Source organism: Hyla sarda, unplaced genomic scaffold (assembly GCF_029499605.1).
Source record: "Hyla sarda isolate aHylSar1 unplaced genomic scaffold, aHylSar1.hap1 scaffold_193, whole genome shotgun sequence".
Classification (NCBI taxonomy): domain Eukaryota; kingdom Metazoa; phylum Chordata; class Amphibia; order Anura; family Hylidae; genus Hyla; species Hyla sarda.
In genome coordinates this window covers 162,997-181,891 of record NW_026608585.1, presented here as the reverse complement: position 1 = coordinate 181,891, position 18,895 = coordinate 162,997, and the positions used below count along the sequence as shown (strand labels likewise).

The following is an 18,895-nucleotide window of genomic DNA, read 5'->3' as shown; positions in this document are numbered from 1 at the left end:
TGGCCTACTTTCAGCCGATGCGACTTGTCTGTCGCTGAACAGTCGCTTTTTATGTATTCAGCACCTATGTATAATGTTGTAAAAATGCTCTAGAAGCTAAAGTCGCAGAAATGTCACACATATTTGGCCTGCAACTTTCTGTGCGACAAATTCAGACAGGAAAAATCAGTATAAATCCTTAGAAAATTATCCCCCAGTGTCTCCATCTGCTGGCGGTATTGAATAAGCATTGCTGCACTGATGGGGTATGCATTAGACGAAAAAAAAGAAGAAAAAGAAGAATAATACGCCCAGAAAAGAGGCGAAAAGGAGAAAAACGTAAAAAAACGTGAAAAAAAAGTAAGAGGAAGAGAAGGGAAAAAAAGGTGGAAATGGGTTTAAAAGTGATTTCGGCGGAGAAATATATATATATATATATATATATATATATATATATATATATATGCGCACACACACACATAGATATAAACGTATTCTCCGTTGAGATATTGCAGCCGCTGCTGTGTCCAGGCCCAGGAGCCTTAGCACTGTGCTGTGATGTCACTCAATACCACTGACATCACTAGGTGTAAACAACATCTCTCCTTTGCTGTGTATGTGACTATGGAGCTGTTTGGTGATGTCGTCTATTACGGCCTTCATAGAAGCAACAGGAGATTGTTGCATCCATCTTGAACCCTCAGAACTACAGTGCTATGATGTCACTCACTTCCACAGGCCTTGCAGAGTGTAAACAACAACAACCCAGCTTTGTTGTGTATGTAACCAAAGGGATTTGTGATGTCACCTAGAACCTTCACAGCAGCGACAGCTTTATGAGGAGCATCAGCACTGCTCTGCCTGAGCAGAACCATCACCGCCATAGGTTGTCAAATAACCCGGATTTAACCCACACAGGTAAGTCCAATGGGGTGCAGGCATGTCCTCTATGCTTACAGCTTCCCGTGGGTGTTGGTTTGATACCGTTTGGGGACAGCCAAGGAGGCATCTGCAGGCAACAAAGGTAGGTGTGTGCTTGTGTGTGTGTTTCCTATGCAGATCCTAAGCCCAGTGTCACATGCAAGTAGGAGGAGTAAGAAGGGTTCCTGGCAAATCCGGTTTATGGATTGCATTTAAAAAGGCCCCATGGGAGTGCAATGGGCCCCTGTCTTGCTGCTTAGCAATAATGGTATGGGTTTAGGTTCTGCTGTGTGTACTGGTGGTTGACTGCCCCCCAGCCCAGAGTGTGCATGGAAAATTGTCTGGCAGCCTCCCTGACAGCAAGCAGTGATAGTGCCCATGAAGGGGACCTTGTTGGGCCCGCCCCTTTCACGGTTATCGCTTCTCGGCCTTTTGGCTAAGATCAAGTGTAGTATCTGTTCTTATCAGTTTAATATCTGATACGTCCCCTATCTGGGGACCATATATTAAATGGATTTTTGAGAACGGGGGCCGATTTCGAAGCTTGCTTCCGTCGCCCTATGCATTGACCCGATATGGCAGTATCTTCGGGTACAGTGCACCACCCCCTTACAGGGTTAAAAAGAAAGATTCCTACTTTCATTGCTACCTGCTTGCTGGCTAGCCAGCTAGCCAGCCCTGTGGGCCTTGCTGCTGCTGCAGCCAAAAAACAAAAGGTGGTGCTGCTGCTGCTTCTGCTGCTTCTGCTTCTGCTTGTGTCTGGCCCCTGTTGGAGCGTCCAGGCACAGGACTTCTGCTGCTGCTGACTAAATGGCCTCCTTAATTGGATCATTTGAGTAGCCAGCACACCTGTGCAGGTAGGGCATGACATGATAGGCAGCTGCCTTGATAGCGGGTGGGTGCTGAATGTTCCTAATTGACAAAATAAGATTAATGCTTATGAAGAAATATAAAATCTCATCCCTTCCCCAATATCGCGCCACACCCCTACCCCTTAATTCCCTGGTTGAACGTGATGGACATATGTCTTTTTTCGACCGTACTAACTATGTAACTATGTAACATAACATGGGGGGGGGGGGTCTCCTGGCTGTTCACACAGGTGTGTCATTGCTGTACATTGACCATGCATTGCTTCTGTGGTATTGCAAAGGCAAAGACAAATGCTTCCAGCCATCCATTGCACTAATGGATTGGTCATCAGCTGGCTGTCTATGTCCCGCATCAATATAGACCAAAGTACAGAGGGTTAGGCTATGCTATTGTGCACCTACCTGATGCATCAGAAGGTGCGAGGCCCTTGCTAAATTCTGTGCACAGACTTTGAGATCTATGCTTTAGACTGTATCTAAACCTGCTCCAACATGGACTGACATTCTGGCCTACTTTCAGCCGATGCGACTTGTCTGTCGCTGAACAGTCGCTTTTTATGTATTCAGCACCTATGTATAATGTTGTAAAAATGCTCTAGAAGCTAAAGTCGCAGAAATGTCACACATATTTGGCCTGCAACTTTCTGTGCGACAAATTCAGACAGGAAAAATCAGTATAAATCCTTAGAAAATTATCCCCCAGTGTCTCCATCTGCTGGCGGTATTGAATAAGCATTGCTGCACTGATGGGGTATGCATTAGACGAAAAAAAAGAAGAAAAAGAAGAATAATACGCCCAGAAAAGAGGCGAAAAGGAGAAAAACGTAAAAAAACGTGAAAAAAAAGTAAGAGGAAGAGAAGGGAAAAAAAGGTGGAAATGGGTTTAAAAGTGATTTCGGCGGAGAAATATATATATATATATATATATATATATATATATATATATGCGCACACACACACATAGATATAAACGTATTCTCCGTTGAGATATTGCAGCCGCTGCTGTGTCCAGGCCCAGGAGCCTTAGCACTGTGCTGTGATGTCACTCAATACCACTGACATCACTAGGTGTAAACAACATCTCTCCTTTGCTGTGTATGTGACTATGGAGCTGTTTGGTGATGTCGTCTATTACGGCCTTCATAGAAGCAACAGGAGATTGTTGCATCCATCTTGAACCCTCAGAACTACAGTGCTATGATGTCACTCACTTCCACAGGCCTTGCAGAGTGTAAACAACAACAACCCAGCTTTGTTGTGTATGTAACCAAAGGGATTTGTGATGTCACCTAGAACCTTCACAGCAGTGACAGCTTTATGAGGAGCATCAGCACTGCTCTGCCTGAGCAGAACCATCACCGCCATAGGTTGTCAAATAACCCGGATTTAACCCACACAGGTAAGTCCAATGGGGTGCAGGCATGTCCTCTATGCTTACAGCTTCCCGTGGGTGTTGGTTTGATACCGTTTGGGGACAGCCAAGGAGGCATCTGCAGGCAACAAAGGTAGGTGTGTGCTTGTGTGTGTGTTTCCTATGCAGATCCTAAGCCCAGTGTCACATGCAAGTAGGAGGAGTAAGAAGGGTTCCTGGCAAATCCGGGTTATGGATTGCATTTAAAAAGGCCCCGTGGGAGTGCAATGGGCCCCTGTCTTGCTGCTTAGCAATAATGGTATGGGTTTAGGTTCTGCTGTGTGTACTGGTGGTTGACTGCCCCCCAGCCCAGAGTGTGCATGGAAAATTGTCTGGCAGCCTCCCTGACAGCAAGCAGTGATAGTGCCCATGAAGGGGACCTTGTTGGGCCCGCCCCTTTCACGGTTATCGCTTCTCGGCCTTTTGGCTAAGATCAAGTGTAGTATCTGTTCTTATCAGTTTAATATCTGATACGTCCCCTATCTGGGGACCATATATTAAATGGATTTTTGAGAACGGGGGCCGATTTCGAAGCTTGCTTCCGTCGCCCTATGCATTGACCCGATATGGCAGTATCTTCGGGTACAGTGCACCACCCCCTTACAGGGTTAAAAAGAAAGATTCCTACTTTCATTGCTACCTGCTTGCTGGCTAGCCAGCTAGCCAGCCCTGTGGGCCTTGCTGCTGCTGCAGCCAAAAAACAAAAGGTGGTGCTGCTGCTGCTTCTGCTGCTTCTGCTTCTGCTTGTGTCTGGCCCCTGTTGGAGCGTCCAGGCACAGGACTTCTGCTGCTGCTGACTAAATGGCCTCCTTAATTGGATCATTTGAGTAGCCAGCACACCTGTGCAGGTAGGGCATGACATGATGGGCAGCTGCCTTGATAGCGGGTGGGTGCTGAATGTTCCTAATTGACAAAATAAGATTAATGCTTATGAAGAAATATAAAATCTCATCCCTTCCCCAATATCGCGCCACACCCCTACCCCTTAATTCCCTGGTTGAACGTGATGGACATATGTCTTTTTTCGACCGTACTAACTATGTAACTATGTAACATAACATGGGGGGGGGGTCTCCTGGCTGTTCACACAGGTGTGTCATTGCTGTACATTGACCATGCATTGCTTCTGTGGTATTGCAAAGGCAAAGACAAATGCTTCCAGCCATCCATTGCACTAATGGATTGGTCATCAGCTGGCTGTCTATGTCCCGCATCAATATAGACCAAAGTACAGAGGGTTAGGCTATGCTATTGTGCACCTACCTGATGCATCAGAAGGTGCGAGGCCCTTGCTAAATTCTGTGCACAGACTTTGAGATCTATGCTTTAGACTGTATCTAAACCTGCTCCAACATGGACTGACATTCTGGCCTACTTTCAGCCGATGCGACTTGTCTGTCGCTGAACAGTCGCTTTTTATGTATTCAGCACCTATGTATAATGTTGTAAAAATGCTCTAGAAGCTAAAGTCGCAGAAATGTCACACATATTTGGCCTGCAACTTTCTGTGCGACAAATTCAGACAGGAAAAATCAGTATAAATCCTTAGAAAATTATCCCCCAGTGTCTCCATCTGCTGGCGGTATTGAATAAGCATTGCTGCACTGATGGGGTATGCATTAGACGAAAAAAAAGAAGAAAAAGAAGAATAATACGCCCAGAAAAGAGGCGAAAAGGAGAAAAACGTAAAAAAACGTGAAAAAAAAGTAAGAGGAAGAGAAGGGAAAAAAAGGTGGAAATGGGTTTAAAAGTGATTTCGGCGGAGAAATATATATATATATATATATATATATATATCTATATATATATATATGCGCACACACACACATAGATATAAACGTATTCTCCGTTGAGATATTGCAGCCGCTGCTGTGTCCAGGCCCAGGAGCCTTAGCACTGTGCTGTGATGTCACTCAATACCACTGACATCACTAGGTGTAAACAACATCTCTCCTTTGCTGTGTATGTGACTATGGAGCTGTTTGGTGATGTCGTCTATTACGGCCTTCATAGAAGCAACAGGAGATTGTTGCATCCATCTTGAACCCTCAGAACTACAGTGCTATGATGTCACTCACTTCCACAGGCCTTGCAGAGTGTAAACAACAACAACCCAGCTTTGTTGTGTATGTAACCAAAGGGATTTGTGATGTCACCTAGAACCTTCACAGCAGCGACAGCTTTATGAGGAGCATCAGCACTGCTCTGCCTGAGCAGAACCATCACCGCCATAGGTTGTCAAATAACCCGGATTTAACCCACACAGGTAAGTCCAATGGGGTGCAGGCATGTCCTCTATGCTTACAGCTTCCCGTGGGTGTTGGTTTGATACCGTTTGGGGACAGCCAAGGAGGCATCTGCAGGCAACAAAGGTAGGTGTGTGCTTGTGTGTGTGTTTCCTATGCAGATCCTAAGCCCAGTGTCACATGCAAGTAGGAGGAGTAAGAAGGGTTCCTGGCAAATCCGGGTTATGGATTGCATTTAAAAAGGCCCCGTGGGAGTGCAATGGGCCCCTGTCTTGCTGCTTAGCAATAATGGTATGGGTTTAGGTTCTGCTGTGTGTACTGGTGGTTGACTGCCCCCCAGCCCAGAGTGTGCATGGAAAATTGTCTGGCAGCCTCCCTGACAGCAAGCAGTGATAGTGCCCATGAAGGGGACCTTGTTGGGCCCGCCCCTTTCACGGTTATCGCTTCTCGGCCTTTTGGCTAAGATCAAGTGTAGTATCTGTTCTTATCAGTTTAATATCTGATACGTCCCCTATCTGGGGACCATATATTAAATGGATTTTTGAGAACGGGGGCCGATTTCGAAGCTTGCTTCCGTCGCCCTATGCATTGACCCGATATGGCAGTATCTTCGGGTACAGTGCACCACCCCCTTACAGGGTTAAAAAGAAAGATTCCTACTTTCATTGCTACCTGCTTGCTGGCTAGCCAGCTAGCCAGCCCTGTGGGCCTTGCTGCTGCTGCAGCCAAAAAACAAAAGGTGGTGCTGCTGCTGCTTCTGCTGCTTCTGCTTCTGCTTGTGTCTGGCCCCTGTTGGAGCGTCCAGGCACAGGACTTCTGCTGCTGCTGACTAAATGGCCTCCTTAATTGGATCATTTGAGTAGCCAGCACACCTGTGCAGGTAGGGCATGACATGATAGGCAGCTGCCTTGATAGCGGGTGGGTGCTGAATGTTCCTAATTGACAAAATAAGATTAATGCTTATGAAGAAATATAAAATCTCATCCCTTCCCCAATATCGCGCCACACCCCTACCCCTTAATTCCCTGGTTGAACGTGATGGACATATGTCTTTTTTCGACCGTACTAACTATGTAACTATGTAACATAACATGGGGGGGGGGGTCTCCTGGCTGTTCACACAGGTGTGTCATTGCTGTACATTGACCATGCATTGCTTCTGTGGTATTGCAAAGGCAAAGACAAATGCTTCCAGCCATCCATTGCACTAATGGATTGGTCATCAGCTGGCTGTCTATGTCCCGCATCAATATAGACCAAAGTACAGAGGGTTAGGCTATGCTATTGTGCACCTACCTGATGCATCAGAAGGTGCGAGGCCCTTGCTAAATTCTGTGCACAGACTTTGAGATCTATGCTTTAGACTGTATCTAAACCTGCTCCAACATGGACTGACATTCTGGCCTACTTTCAGCCGATGCGACTTGTCTGTCGCTGAACAGTCGCTTTTTATGTATTCAGCACCTATGTATAATGTTGTAAAAATGCTCTAGAAGCTAAAGTCGCAGAAATGTCACACATATTTGGCCTGCAACTTTCTGTGCGACAAATTCAGACAGGAAAAATCAGTATAAATCCTTAGAAAATTATCCCCCAGTGTCTCCATCTGCTGGCGGTATTGAATAAGCATTGCTGCACTGATGGGGTATGCATTAGACGAAAAAAAAGAAGAAAAAGAAGAATAATACGCCCAGAAAAGAGGCGAAAAGGAGAAAAACGTAAAAAAACGTGAAAAAAAAGTAAGAGGAAGAGAAGGGAAAAAAAGGTGGAAATGGGTTTAAAAGTGATTTCGGCGGAGAAATATATATATATATATATATATATATATATATATATATATATATATATGCGCACACACACACATAGATATAAACGTATTCTCCGTTGAGATATTGCAGCCGCTGCTGTGTCCAGGCCCAGGAGCCTTAGCACTGTGCTGTGATGTCACTCAATACCACTGACATCACTAGGTGTAAACAACATCTCTCCTTTGCTGTGTATGTGACTATGGAGCTGTTTGGTGATGTCGTCTATTACGGCCTTCATAGAAGCAACAGGAGATTGTTGCATCCATCTTGAACCCTCAGAACTACAGTGCTATGATGTCACTCACTTCCACAGGCCTTGCAGAGTGTAAACAACAACAACCCAGCTTTGTTGTGTATGTAACCAAAGGGATTTGTGATGTCACCTAGAACCTTCACAGCAGCGACAGCTTTATGAGGAGCATCAGCACTGCTCTGCCTGAGCAGAACCATCACCGCCATAGGTTGTCAAATAACCCGGATTTAACCCACACAGGTAAGTCCAATGGGGTGCAGGCATGTCCTCTATGCTTACAGCTTCCCGTGGGTGTTGGTTTGATACCGTTTGGGGACAGCCAAGGAGGCATCTGCAGGCAACAAAGGTAGGTGTGTGCTTGTGTGTGTGTTTCCTATGCAGATCCTAAGCCCAGTGTCACATGCAAGTAGGAGGAGTAAGAAGGGTTCCTGGCAAATCCGGGTTATGGATTGCATTTAAAAAGGCCCCGTGGGAGTGCAATGGGCCCCTGTCTTGCTGCTTAGCAATAATGGTATGGGTTTAGGTTCTGCTGTGTGTACTGGTGGTTGACTGCCCCCCAGCCCAGAGTGTGCATGGAAAATTGTCTGGCAGCCTCCCTGACAGCAAGCAGTGATAGTGCCCATGAAGGGGACCTTGTTGGGCCCGCCCCTTTCACGGTTATCGCTTCTCGGCCTTTTGGCTAAGATCAAGTGTAGTATCTGTTCTTATCAGTTTAATATCTGATACGTCCCCTATCTGGGGACCATATATTAAATGGATTTTTGAGAACGGGGGCCGATTTCGAAGCTTGCTTCCGTCGCCCTATGCATTGACCCGATATGGCAGTATCTTCGGGTACAGTGCACCACCCCCTTACAGGGTTAAAAAGAAAGATTCCTACTTTCATTGCTACCTGCTTGCTGGCTAGCCAGCTAGCCAGCCCTGTGGGCCTTGCTGCTGCTGCAGCCAAAAAACAAAAGGTGGTGCTGCTGCTGCTTCTGCTGCTTCTGCTTCTGCTTGTGTCTGGCCCCTGTTGGAGCGTCCAGGCACAGGACTTCTGCTGCTGCTGACTAAATGGCCTCCTTAATTGGATCATTTGAGTAGCCAGCACACCTGTGCAGGTAGGGCATGACATGATAGGCAGCTGCCTTGATAGCGGGTGGGTGCTGAATGTTCCTAATTGACAAAATAAGATTAATGCTTATGAAGAAATATAAAATCTCATCCCTTCCCCAATATCGCGCCACACCCCTACCCCTTAATTCCCTGGTTGAACGTGATGGACATATGTCTTTTTTCGACCGTACTAACTATGTAACTATGTAACATAACATGGGGGGGGGTGGTCTCCTGGCTGTTCACACAGGTGTGTCATTGCTGTACATTGACCATGCATTGCTTCTGTGGTATTGCAAAGGCAAAGACAAATGCTTCCAGCCATCCATTGCACTAATGGATTGGTCATCAGCTGGCTGTCTATGTCCCGCATCAATATAGACCAAAGTACAGAGGGTTAGGCTATGCTATTGTGCACCTACCTGATGCATCAGAAGGTGCGAGGCCCTTGCTAAATTCTGTGCACAGACTTTGAGATCTATGCTTTAGACTGTATCTAAACCTGCTCCAACATGGACTGACATTCTGGCCTACTTTCAGCCGATGCGACTTGTCTGTCGCTGAACAGTCGCTTTTTATGTATTCAGCACCTATGTATAATGTTGTAAAAATGCTCTAGAAGCTAAAGTCGCAGAAATGTCACACATATTTGGCCTGCAACTTTCTGTGCGACAAATTCAGACAGGAAAAATCAGTATAAATCCTTAGAAAATTATCCCCCAGTGTCTCCATCTGCTGGCGGTATTGAATAAGCATTGCTGCACTGATGGGGTATGCATTAGACGAAAAAAAAGAAGAAAAAGAAGAATAATACGCCCAGAAAAGAGGCGAAAAGGAGAAAAACGTAAAAAAACGTGAAAAAAAAGTAAGAGGAAGAGAAGGGAAAAAAAGGTGGAAATGGGTTTAAAAGTGATTTCGGCGGAGAAATATATATATATATATATATATATATATATATATATATATATATATATGCGCACACACACACATAGATATAAACGTATTCTCCGTTGAGATATTGCAGCCGCTGCTGTGTCCAGGCCCAGGAGCCTTAGCACTGTGCTGTGATGTCACTCAATACCACTGACATCACTAGGTGTAAACAACATCTCTCCTTTGCTGTGTATGTGACTATGGAGCTGTTTGGTGATGTCGTCTATTACGGCCTTCATAGAAGCAACAGGAGATTGTTGCATCCATCTTGAACCCTCAGAACTACAGTGCTATGATGTCACTCACTTCCACAGGCCTTGCAGAGTGTAAACAACAACAACCCAGCTTTGTTGTGTATGTAACCAAAGGGATTTGTGATGTCACCTAGAACCTTCACAGCAGCGACAGCTTTATGAGGAGCATCAGCACTGCTCTGCCTGAGCAGAACCATCACCGCCATAGGTTGTCAAATAACCCGGATTTAACCCACACAGGTAAGTCCAATGGGGTGCAGGCATGTCCTCTATGCTTACAGCTTCCCGTGGGTGTTGGTTTGATACCGTTTGGGGACAGCCAAGGAGGCATCTGCAGGCAACAAAGGTAGGTGTGTGCTTGTGTGTGTGTTTCCTATGCAGATCCTAAGCCCAGTGTCACATGCAAGTAGGAGGAGTAAGAAGGGTTCCTGGCAAATCCGGGTTATGGATTGCATTTAAAAAGGCCCCGTGGGAGTGCAATGGGCCCCTGTCTTGCTGCTTAGCAATAATGGTATGGGTTTAGGTTCTGCTGTGTGTACTGGTGGTTGACTGCCCCCCAGCCCAGAGTGTGCATGGAAAATTGTCTGGCAGCCTCCCTGACAGCAAGCAGTGATAGTGCCCATGAAGGGGACCTTGTTGGGCCCGCCCCTTTCACGGTTATCGCTTCTCGGCCTTTTGGCTAAGATCAAGTGTAGTATCTGTTCTTATCAGTTTAATATCTGATACGTCCCCTATCTGGGGACCATATATTAAATGGATTTTTGAGAACGGGGGCCGATTTCGAAGCTTGCTTCCGTCGCCCTATGCATTGACCCGATATGGCAGTATCTTCGGGTACAGTGCACCACCCCCTTACAGGGTTAAAAAGAAAGATTCCTACTTTCATTGCTACCTGCTTGCTGGCTAGCCAGCTAGCCAGCCCTGTGGGCCTTGCTGCTGCTGCAGCCAAAAAACAAAAGGTGGTGCTGCTGCTGCTTCTGCTGCTTCTGCTTCTGCTTGTGTCTGGCCCCTGTTGGAGCGTCCAGGCACAGGACTTCTGCTGCTGCTGACTAAATGGCCTCCTTAATTGGATCATTTGAGTAGCCAGCACACCTGTGCAGGTAGGGCATGACATGATAGGCAGCTGCCTTGATAGCGGGTGGGTGCTGAATGTTCCTAATTGACAAAATAAGATTAATGCTTATGAAGAAATATAAAATCTCATCCCTTCCCCAATATCGCGCCACACCCCTACCCCTTAATTCCCTGGTTGAACGTGATGGACATATGTCTTTTTTCGACCGTACTAACTATGTAACTATGTAACATAACATGGGGGGGGGGGTCTCCTGGCTGTTCACACAGGTGTGTCATTGCTGTACATTGACCATGCATTGCTTCTGTGGTATTGCAAAGGCAAAGACAAATGCTTCCAGCCATCCATTGCACTAATGGATTGGTCATCAGCTGGCTGTCTATGTCCCGCATCAATATAGACCAAAGTACAGAGGGTTAGGCTATGCTATTGTGCACCTACCTGATGCATCAGAAGGTGCGAGGCCCTTGCTAAATTCTGTGCACAGACTTTGAGATCTATGCTTTAGACTGTATCTAAACCTGCTCCAACATGGACTGACATTCTGGCCTACTTTCAGCCGATGCGACTTGTCTGTCGCTGAACAGTCGCTTTTTATGTATTCAGCACCTATGTATAATGTTGTAAAAATGCTCTAGAAGCTAAAGTCGCAGAAATGTCACACATATTTGGCCTGCAACTTTCTGTGCGACAAATTCAGACAGGAAAAATCAGTATAAATCCTTAGAAAATTATCCCCCAGTGTCTCCATCTGCTGGCGGTATTGAATAAGCATTGCTGCACTGATGGGGTATGCATTAGACGAAAAAAAAGAAGAAAAAGAAGAATAATACGCCCAGAAAAGAGGCGAAAAGGAGAAAAACGTAAAAAAACGTGAAAAAAAAGTAAGAGGAAGAGAAGGGAAAAAAAGGTGGAAATGGGTTTAAAAGTGATTTCGGCGGAGAAATATATATATATATATATATATATATATATATGCGCACACACACACATAGATATAAACGTATTCTCCGTTGAGATATTGCAGCCGCTGCTGTGTCCAGGCCCAGGAGCCTTAGCACTGTGCTGTGATGTCACTCAATACCACTGACATCACTAGGTGTAAACAACATCTCTCCTTTGCTGTGTATGTGACTATGGAGCTGTTTGGTGATGTCGTCTATTACGGCCTTCATAGAAGCAACAGGAGATTGTTGCATCCATCTTGAACCCTCAGAACTACAGTGCTATGATGTCACTCACTTCCACAGGCCTTGCAGAGTGTAAACAACAACAACCCAGCTTTGTTGTGTATGTAACCAAAGGGATTTGTGATGTCACCTAGAACCTTCACAGCAGCGACAGCTTTATGAGGAGCATCAGCACTGCTCTGCCTGAGCAGAACCATCACCGCCATAGGTTGTCAAATAACCCGGATTTAACCCACACAGGTAAGTCCAATGGGGTGCAGGCATGTCCTCTATGCTTACAGCTTCCCGTGGGTGTTGGTTTGATACCGTTTGGGGACAGCCAAGGAGGCATCTGCAGGCAACAAAGGTAGGTGTGTGCTTGTGTGTGTGTTTCCTATGCAGATCCTAAGCCCAGTGTCACATGCAAGTAGGAGGAGTAAGAAGGGTTCCTGGCAAATCCGGGTTATGGATTGCATTTAAAAAGGCCCCATGGGAGTGCAATGGGCCCCTGTCTTGCTGCTTAGCAATAATGGTATGGGTTTAGGTTCTGCTGTGTGTACTGGTGGTTGACTGCCCCCCAGCCCAGAGTGTGCATGGAAAATTGTCTGGCAGCCTCCCTGACAGCAAGCAGTGATAGTGCCCATGAAGGGGACCTTGTTGGGCCCGCCCCTTTCACGGTTATCGCTTCTCGGCCTTTTGGCTAAGATCAAGCGTAGTATCTGTTCTTATCAGTTTAATATCTGATACGTCCCCTATCTGGGGACCATATATTAAATGGATTTTTGAGAACGGGGGCCGATTTCGAAGCTTGCTTCCGTCGCCCTATGCATTGACCCGATATGGCAGTATCTTCGGGTACAGTGCACCACCCCCTTACAGGGTTAAAAAGAAAGATTCCTACTTTCATTGCTACCTGCTTGCTGGCTAGCCAGCTAGCCAGCCCTGTGGGCCTTGCTGCTGCTGCAGCCAAAAAACAAAAGGTGGTGCTGCTGCTGCTTCTGCTGCTTCTGCTTCTGCTTGTGTCTGGCCCCTGTTGGAGCGTCCAGGCACAGGACTTCTGCTGCTGCTGACTAAATGGCCTCCTTAATTGGATCATTTGAGTAGCCAGCACACCTGTGCAGGTAGGGCATGACATGATAGGCAGCTGCCTTGATAGCGGGTGGGTGCTGAATGTTCCTAATTGACAAAATAAGATTAATGCTTATGAAGAAATATAAAATCTCATCCCTTCCCCAATATCGCGCCACACCCCTACCCCTTAATTCCCTGGTTGAACGTGATGGACATATGTCTTTTTTCGACCGTACTAACTATGTAACTATGTAACATAACATGGGGGGGGGGTCTCCTGGCTGTTCACACAGGTGTGTCATTGCTGTACATTGACCATGCATTGCTTCTGTGGTATTGCAAAGGCAAAGACAAATGCTTCCAGCCATCCATTGCACTAATGGATTGGTCATCAGCTGGCTGTCTATGTCCCGCATCAATATAGACCAAAGTACAGAGGGTTAGGCTATGCTATTGTGCACCTACCTGATGCATCAGAAGGTGCGAGGCCCTTGCTAAATTCTGTGCACAGACTTTGAGATCTATGCTTTAGACTGTATCTAAACCTGCTCCAACATGGACTGACATTCTGGCCTACTTTCAGCCGATGCGACTTGTCTGTCGCTGAACAGTCGCTTTTTATGTATTCAGCACCTATGTATAATGTTGTAAAAATGCTCTAGAAGCTAAAGTCGCAGAAATGTCACACATATTTGGCCTGCAACTTTCTGTGCGACAAATTCAGACAGGAAAAATCAGTATAAATCCTTAGAAAATTATCCCCCAGTGTCTCCATCTGCTGGCGGTATTGAATAAGCATTGCTGCACTGATGGGGTATGCATTAGACGAAAAAAAAGAAGAAAAAGAAGAATAATACGCCCAGAAAAGAGGCGAAAAGGAGAAAAACGTAAAAAAACGTGAAAAAAAAGTAAGAGGAAGAGAAGGGAAAAAAAGGTGGAAATGGGTTTAAAAGTGATTTCGGCGGAGAAATATATATATATATATATATATATATATATATATATATATACGCGCACACACACACATAGATATAAACGTATTCTCCGTTGAGATATTGCAGCCGCTGCTGTGTCCAGGCCCAGGAGCCTTAGCACTGTGCTGTGATGTCACTCAATACCACTGACATCACTAGGTGTAAACAACATCTCTCCTTTGCTGTGTATGTGACTATGGAGCTGTTTGGTGATGTCGTCTATTACGGCCTTCATAGAAGCAACAGGAGATTGTTGCATCCATCTTGAACCCTCAGAACTACAGTGCTATGATGTCACTCACTTCCACAGGCCTTGCAGAGTGTAAACAACAACAACCCAGCTTTGTTGTGTATGTAACCAAAGGGATTTGTGATGTCACCTAGAACCTTCACAGCAGCGACAGCTTTATGAGGAGCATCAGCACTGCTCTGCCTGAGCAGAACCATCACCGCCATAGGTTGTCAAATAACCCGGATTTAACCCACACAGGTAAGTCCAATGGGGTGCAGGCATGTCCTCTATGCTTACAGCTTCCCGTGGGTGTTGGTTTGATACCGTTTGGGGACAGCCAAGGAGGCATCTGCAGGCAACAAAGGTAGGTGTGTGCTTGTGTGTGTGTTTCCTATGCAGATCCTAAGCCCAGTGTCACATGCAAGTAGGAGGAGTAAGAAGGGTTCCTGGCAAATCCGGGTTATGGATTGCATTTAAAAAGGCCCCGTGGGAGTGCAATGGGCCCCTGTCTTGCTGCTTAGCAATAATGGTATGGGTTTAGGTTCTGCTGTGTGTACTGGTGGTTGACTGCCCCCCAGCCCAGAGTGTGCATGGAAAATTGTCTGGCAGCCTCCCTGACAGCAAGCAGTGATAGTGCCCATGAAGGGGACCTTGTTGGGCCCGCCCCTTTCACGGTTATCGCTTCTCGGCCTTTTGGCTAAGATCAAGTGTAGTATCTGTTCTTATCAGTTTAATATCTGATACGTCCCCTATCTGGGGACCATATATTAAATGGATTTTTGAGAACGGGGGCCGATTTCGAAGCTTGCTTCCGTCGCCCTATGCATTGACCCGATATGGCAGTATCTTCGGGTACAGTGCACCACCCCCTTACAGGGTTAAAAAGAAAGATTCCTACTTTCATTGCTACCTGCTTGCTGGCTAGCCAGCTAGCCAGCCCTGTGGGCCTTGCTGCTGCTGCAGCCAAAAAACAAAAGGTGGTGCTGCTGCTGCTTCTGCTTCTGCTTGTGTCTGGCCCCTGTTGGAGCGTCCAGGCACAGGACTTCTGCTGCTGCTGACTAAATGGCCTCCTTAATTGGATCATTTGAGTAGCCAGCACACCTGTGCAGGTAGGGCATGACATGATAGGCAGCTGCCTTGATAGCGGGTGGGTGCTGAATGTTCCTAATTGACAAAATAAGATTAATGCTTATGAAGAAATATAAAATCTCATCCCTTCCCCAATATCGCGCCACACCCCTACCCCTTAATTCCCTGGTTGAACGTGATGGACATATGTCTTTTTTCGACCGTACTAACTATGTAACTATGTAACATAACATGGGGGGGGGGGGTCTCCTGGCTGTTCACACAGGTGTGTCATTGCTGTACATTGACCATGCATTGCTTCTGTGGTATTGCAAAGGCAAAGACAAATGCTTCCAGCCATCCATTGCACTAATGGATTGGTCATCAGCTGGCTGTCTATGTCCCGCATCAATATAGACCAAAGTACAGAGGGTTAGGCTATGCTATTGTGCACCTACCTGATGCATCAGAAGGTGCGAGGCCCTTGCTAAATTCTGTGCACAGACTTTGAGATCTATGCTTTAGACTGTATCTAAACCTGCTCCAACATGGACTGACATTCTGGCCTACTTTCAGCCGATGCGACTTGTCTGTCGCTGAACAGTCGCTTTTTATGTATTCAGCACCTATGTATAATGTTGTAAAAATGCTCTAGAAGCTAAAGTCGCAGAAATGTCACACATATTTGGCCTGCAACTTTCTGTGCGACAAATTCAGACAGGAAAAATCAGTATAAATCCTTAGAAAATTATCCCCCAGTGTCTCCATCTGCTGGCGGTATTGAATAAGCATTGCTGCACTGATGGGGTATGCATTAGACGAAAAAAAAGAAGAAAAAGAAGAATAATACGCCCAGAAAAGAGGCGAAAAGGAGAAAAACGTAAAAAAACGTGAAAAAAAAGTAAGAGGAAGAGAAGGGAAAAAAAGGTGGAAATGGGTTTAAAAGTGATTTCGGCGGAGAAATATATATATATATATATATATATATATATATATATATATATATATATACGCGCACACACACACATAGATATAAACGTATTCTCCGTTGAGATATTGCAGCCGCTGCTGTGTCCAGGCCCAGGAGCCTTAGCACTGTGCTGTGATGTCACTCAATACCACTGACATCACTAGGTGTAAACAACATCTCTCCTTTGCTGTGTATGTGACTATGGAGCTGTTTGGTGATGTCGTCTATTACGGCCTTCATAGAAGCAACAGGAGATTGTTGCATCCATCTTGAACCCTCAGAACTACAGTGCTATGATGTCACTCACTTCCACAGGCCTTGCAGAGTGTAAACAACAACAACCCAGCTTTGTTGTGTATGTAACCAAAGGGATTTGTGATGTCACCTAGAACCTTCACAGCAGCGACAGCTTTATGAGGAGCATCAGCACTGCTCTGCCTGAGCAGAACCATCACCGCCATAGGTTGTCAAATAACCCGGATTTAACCCACACAGGTAAGTCCAATGGGGTGCAGGCATGTCCTCTATGCTTACAGCTTCCCGTGGGTGTTGGTTTGATACCGTTTGGGGACAGCCAAGGAGGCATCTGCAGGCAACAAAGGTAGGTGTGTGCTTGTGTGTGTGTTTCCTATGCAGATCCTAAGCCCAGTGTCACATGCAAGTAGGAGGAGTAAGAAGGGTTCCTGGCAAATCCGGGTTATGGATTGCATTTAAAAAGGCCCCGTGGGAGTGCAATGGGCCCCTGTCTTGCTGCTTAGCAATAATGGTATGGGTTTAGGTTCTGCTGTGTGTACTGGTGGTTGACTGCCCCCCAGCCCAGAGTGTGCATGGAAAATTGTCTGGCAGCCTCCCTGACAGCAAGCAGTGATAGTGCCCATGAAGGGGACCTTGTTGGGCCCGCCCCTTTCACGGTTATCGCTTCTCGGCCTTTTGGCTAAGATCAAGTGTAGTATCTGTTCTTATCAGTTTAATATCTGATACGTCCCCTATCTGGGGACCATATATTAAATGGATTTTTGAGAACGGGGGCCGATTTCGAAGCTTGCTTCCGTCGCCCTATGCATTGACCTGATATGGCAGTATCTTCGGGTACAGTGCACCACCCCCTTACAGGGTTAAAAAGAAAGATTCCTACTTTCATTGCTACCTGCTTGCTGGCTAGCCAGCTAGCCAGCCCTGTGGGCCTTGCTGCTGCTGCAGCCAAAAAACAAAAGGTGGTGCTGCTGCTGCTTCTGCTGCTTCTGCTTCTGCTTGTGTCTGGCCCCTGTTGGAGCGTCCAGGCACAGGACTTCTGCTGCTGCTGACTAAATGGCCTCCTTAATTGGATCATTTGAGTAGCCAGCACACCTGTGCAGGTAGGGCATGACATGATAGGCAGCTGCCTTGATAGCGGGTGGGTGCTGAATGTTCCTAATTGACAAAATAAGATTAATGCTTATGAAGAAATATAAAATCTCATCCCTTCCCCAATATCGCGCCACACCCCTACCCCTTAATTCCCTGGTTGAACGTGATGGACATATGTCTTTTTTCGACCGTACTAACTATGTAACTATGTAACATAACATGGGGGGGGGGGGTCTCCTGGCTGTTCACACAGGTGTGTCATTGCTGTACATTGACCATGCATTGCTTCTGTGGTATTGCAAAGGCAAAGACAAATGCTTCCAGCCATCCATTGCACTAATGGATTGGTCATCAGCTGGCTGTCTATGTCCCGCATCAATATAGACCAAAGTACAGAGGGTTAGGCTATGCTATTGTGCACCTACCTGATGCATCAGAAGGTGCGAGGCCCTTGCTAAATTCTGTGCACAGACTTTGAGATCTATGCTTTAGACTGTATCTAAACCTGCTCCAACATGGACTGACATTCTGGCCTACTTTCAGCCGATGCGACTTGTCTGTCGCTGAACAGTCGCTTTTTATGTATTCAGCACCTATGTATAATGTTGTAAAAATGCTCTAGAAGCTAAAGTCGCAGAAATGTCACACATATTTGGCCTGCAACTTTCTGTGCGACAAATTCAGACAGGAAAAATCAGTATAAATCCTTAGAAAATTATCCCCCAGTGTCTCCATCTGCTGGCGGTATTGAATAAGCATTGCTGCACTGATGGGGTATGCATTAGACGAAAAAAAAGAAGAAAAAGAAGAATAATACGCCCAGAAAAGAGGCGAAAAGGAGAAAAACGTAAAAAAACGTGAAAAAAAAGTAAGAGGAAGAGAAGGGAAAAAAAGGTGGAAATGGGTTTAAAAGTGATTTCGGCGGAGAAATATATATATATATATATATATATATATATATATATGCGCACACACACACATAGATATAAACGTATTCTCCGTTGAGATATTGCAGCCGCTGCTGTGTCCAGGCCCAGGAGCCTTAGCACTGTGCTGTGATGTCACTCAATACCACTGACATCACTAGGTGTAAACAACATCTCTCCTTTGCTGTGTATGTGACTATGGAGCTGTTTGGTGATGTCGTCTATTACGGCCTTCATAGAAGCAACAGGAGATTGTTGCATCCATCTTGAACCCTCAGAACTACAGTGCTA

At 45.9% G+C, this 18,895-nt stretch overlaps 8 non-coding genes across 8 annotated transcripts; all 8 read left to right on the top strand.

Annotated features, from left to right (window-relative positions):
- The first annotated feature begins 1,316 nt into the window (after positions 1-1,316).
- On the top strand, positions 1,317-1,507 carry LOC130316284 (U2 spliceosomal RNA). The gene has a single exon (XR_008863632.1). It is a non-coding gene; the product is annotated as a U2 spliceosomal RNA (small nuclear RNA).
- A 2,083-nt stretch (positions 1,508-3,590) lies between these two features.
- LOC130316283 (U2 spliceosomal RNA) lies at positions 3,591-3,781 on the top strand. Its single transcript, XR_008863631.1, has one exon. It is a non-coding gene; the product is annotated as a U2 spliceosomal RNA (small nuclear RNA).
- Positions 3,782-5,868: 2,087 nt separating this feature from the next.
- Positions 5,869-6,059, top strand: LOC130316282 (U2 spliceosomal RNA). Its single transcript, XR_008863630.1, has one exon. It is a non-coding gene; the product is annotated as a U2 spliceosomal RNA (small nuclear RNA).
- A 2,090-nt stretch (positions 6,060-8,149) lies between these two features.
- LOC130316281 (U2 spliceosomal RNA) lies at positions 8,150-8,340 on the top strand. The gene has a single exon (XR_008863629.1). It is a non-coding gene; the product is annotated as a U2 spliceosomal RNA (small nuclear RNA).
- A 2,091-nt stretch (positions 8,341-10,431) lies between these two features.
- LOC130316280 (U2 spliceosomal RNA) lies at positions 10,432-10,622 on the top strand. Its single transcript, XR_008863628.1, has one exon. It is a non-coding gene; the product is annotated as a U2 spliceosomal RNA (small nuclear RNA).
- Positions 10,623-12,696: 2,074 nt separating this feature from the next.
- On the top strand, positions 12,697-12,887 carry LOC130316420 (U2 spliceosomal RNA). The gene has a single exon (XR_008863755.1). It is a non-coding gene; the product is annotated as a U2 spliceosomal RNA (small nuclear RNA).
- A 2,083-nt stretch (positions 12,888-14,970) lies between these two features.
- LOC130316279 (U2 spliceosomal RNA) lies at positions 14,971-15,161 on the top strand. The gene has a single exon (XR_008863627.1). It is a non-coding gene; the product is annotated as a U2 spliceosomal RNA (small nuclear RNA).
- A 2,084-nt stretch (positions 15,162-17,245) lies between these two features.
- LOC130316403 (U2 spliceosomal RNA) lies at positions 17,246-17,436 on the top strand. Its single transcript, XR_008863739.1, has one exon. It is a non-coding gene; the product is annotated as a U2 spliceosomal RNA (small nuclear RNA).
- Positions 17,437-18,895: the final 1,459 nt, after the last annotated feature.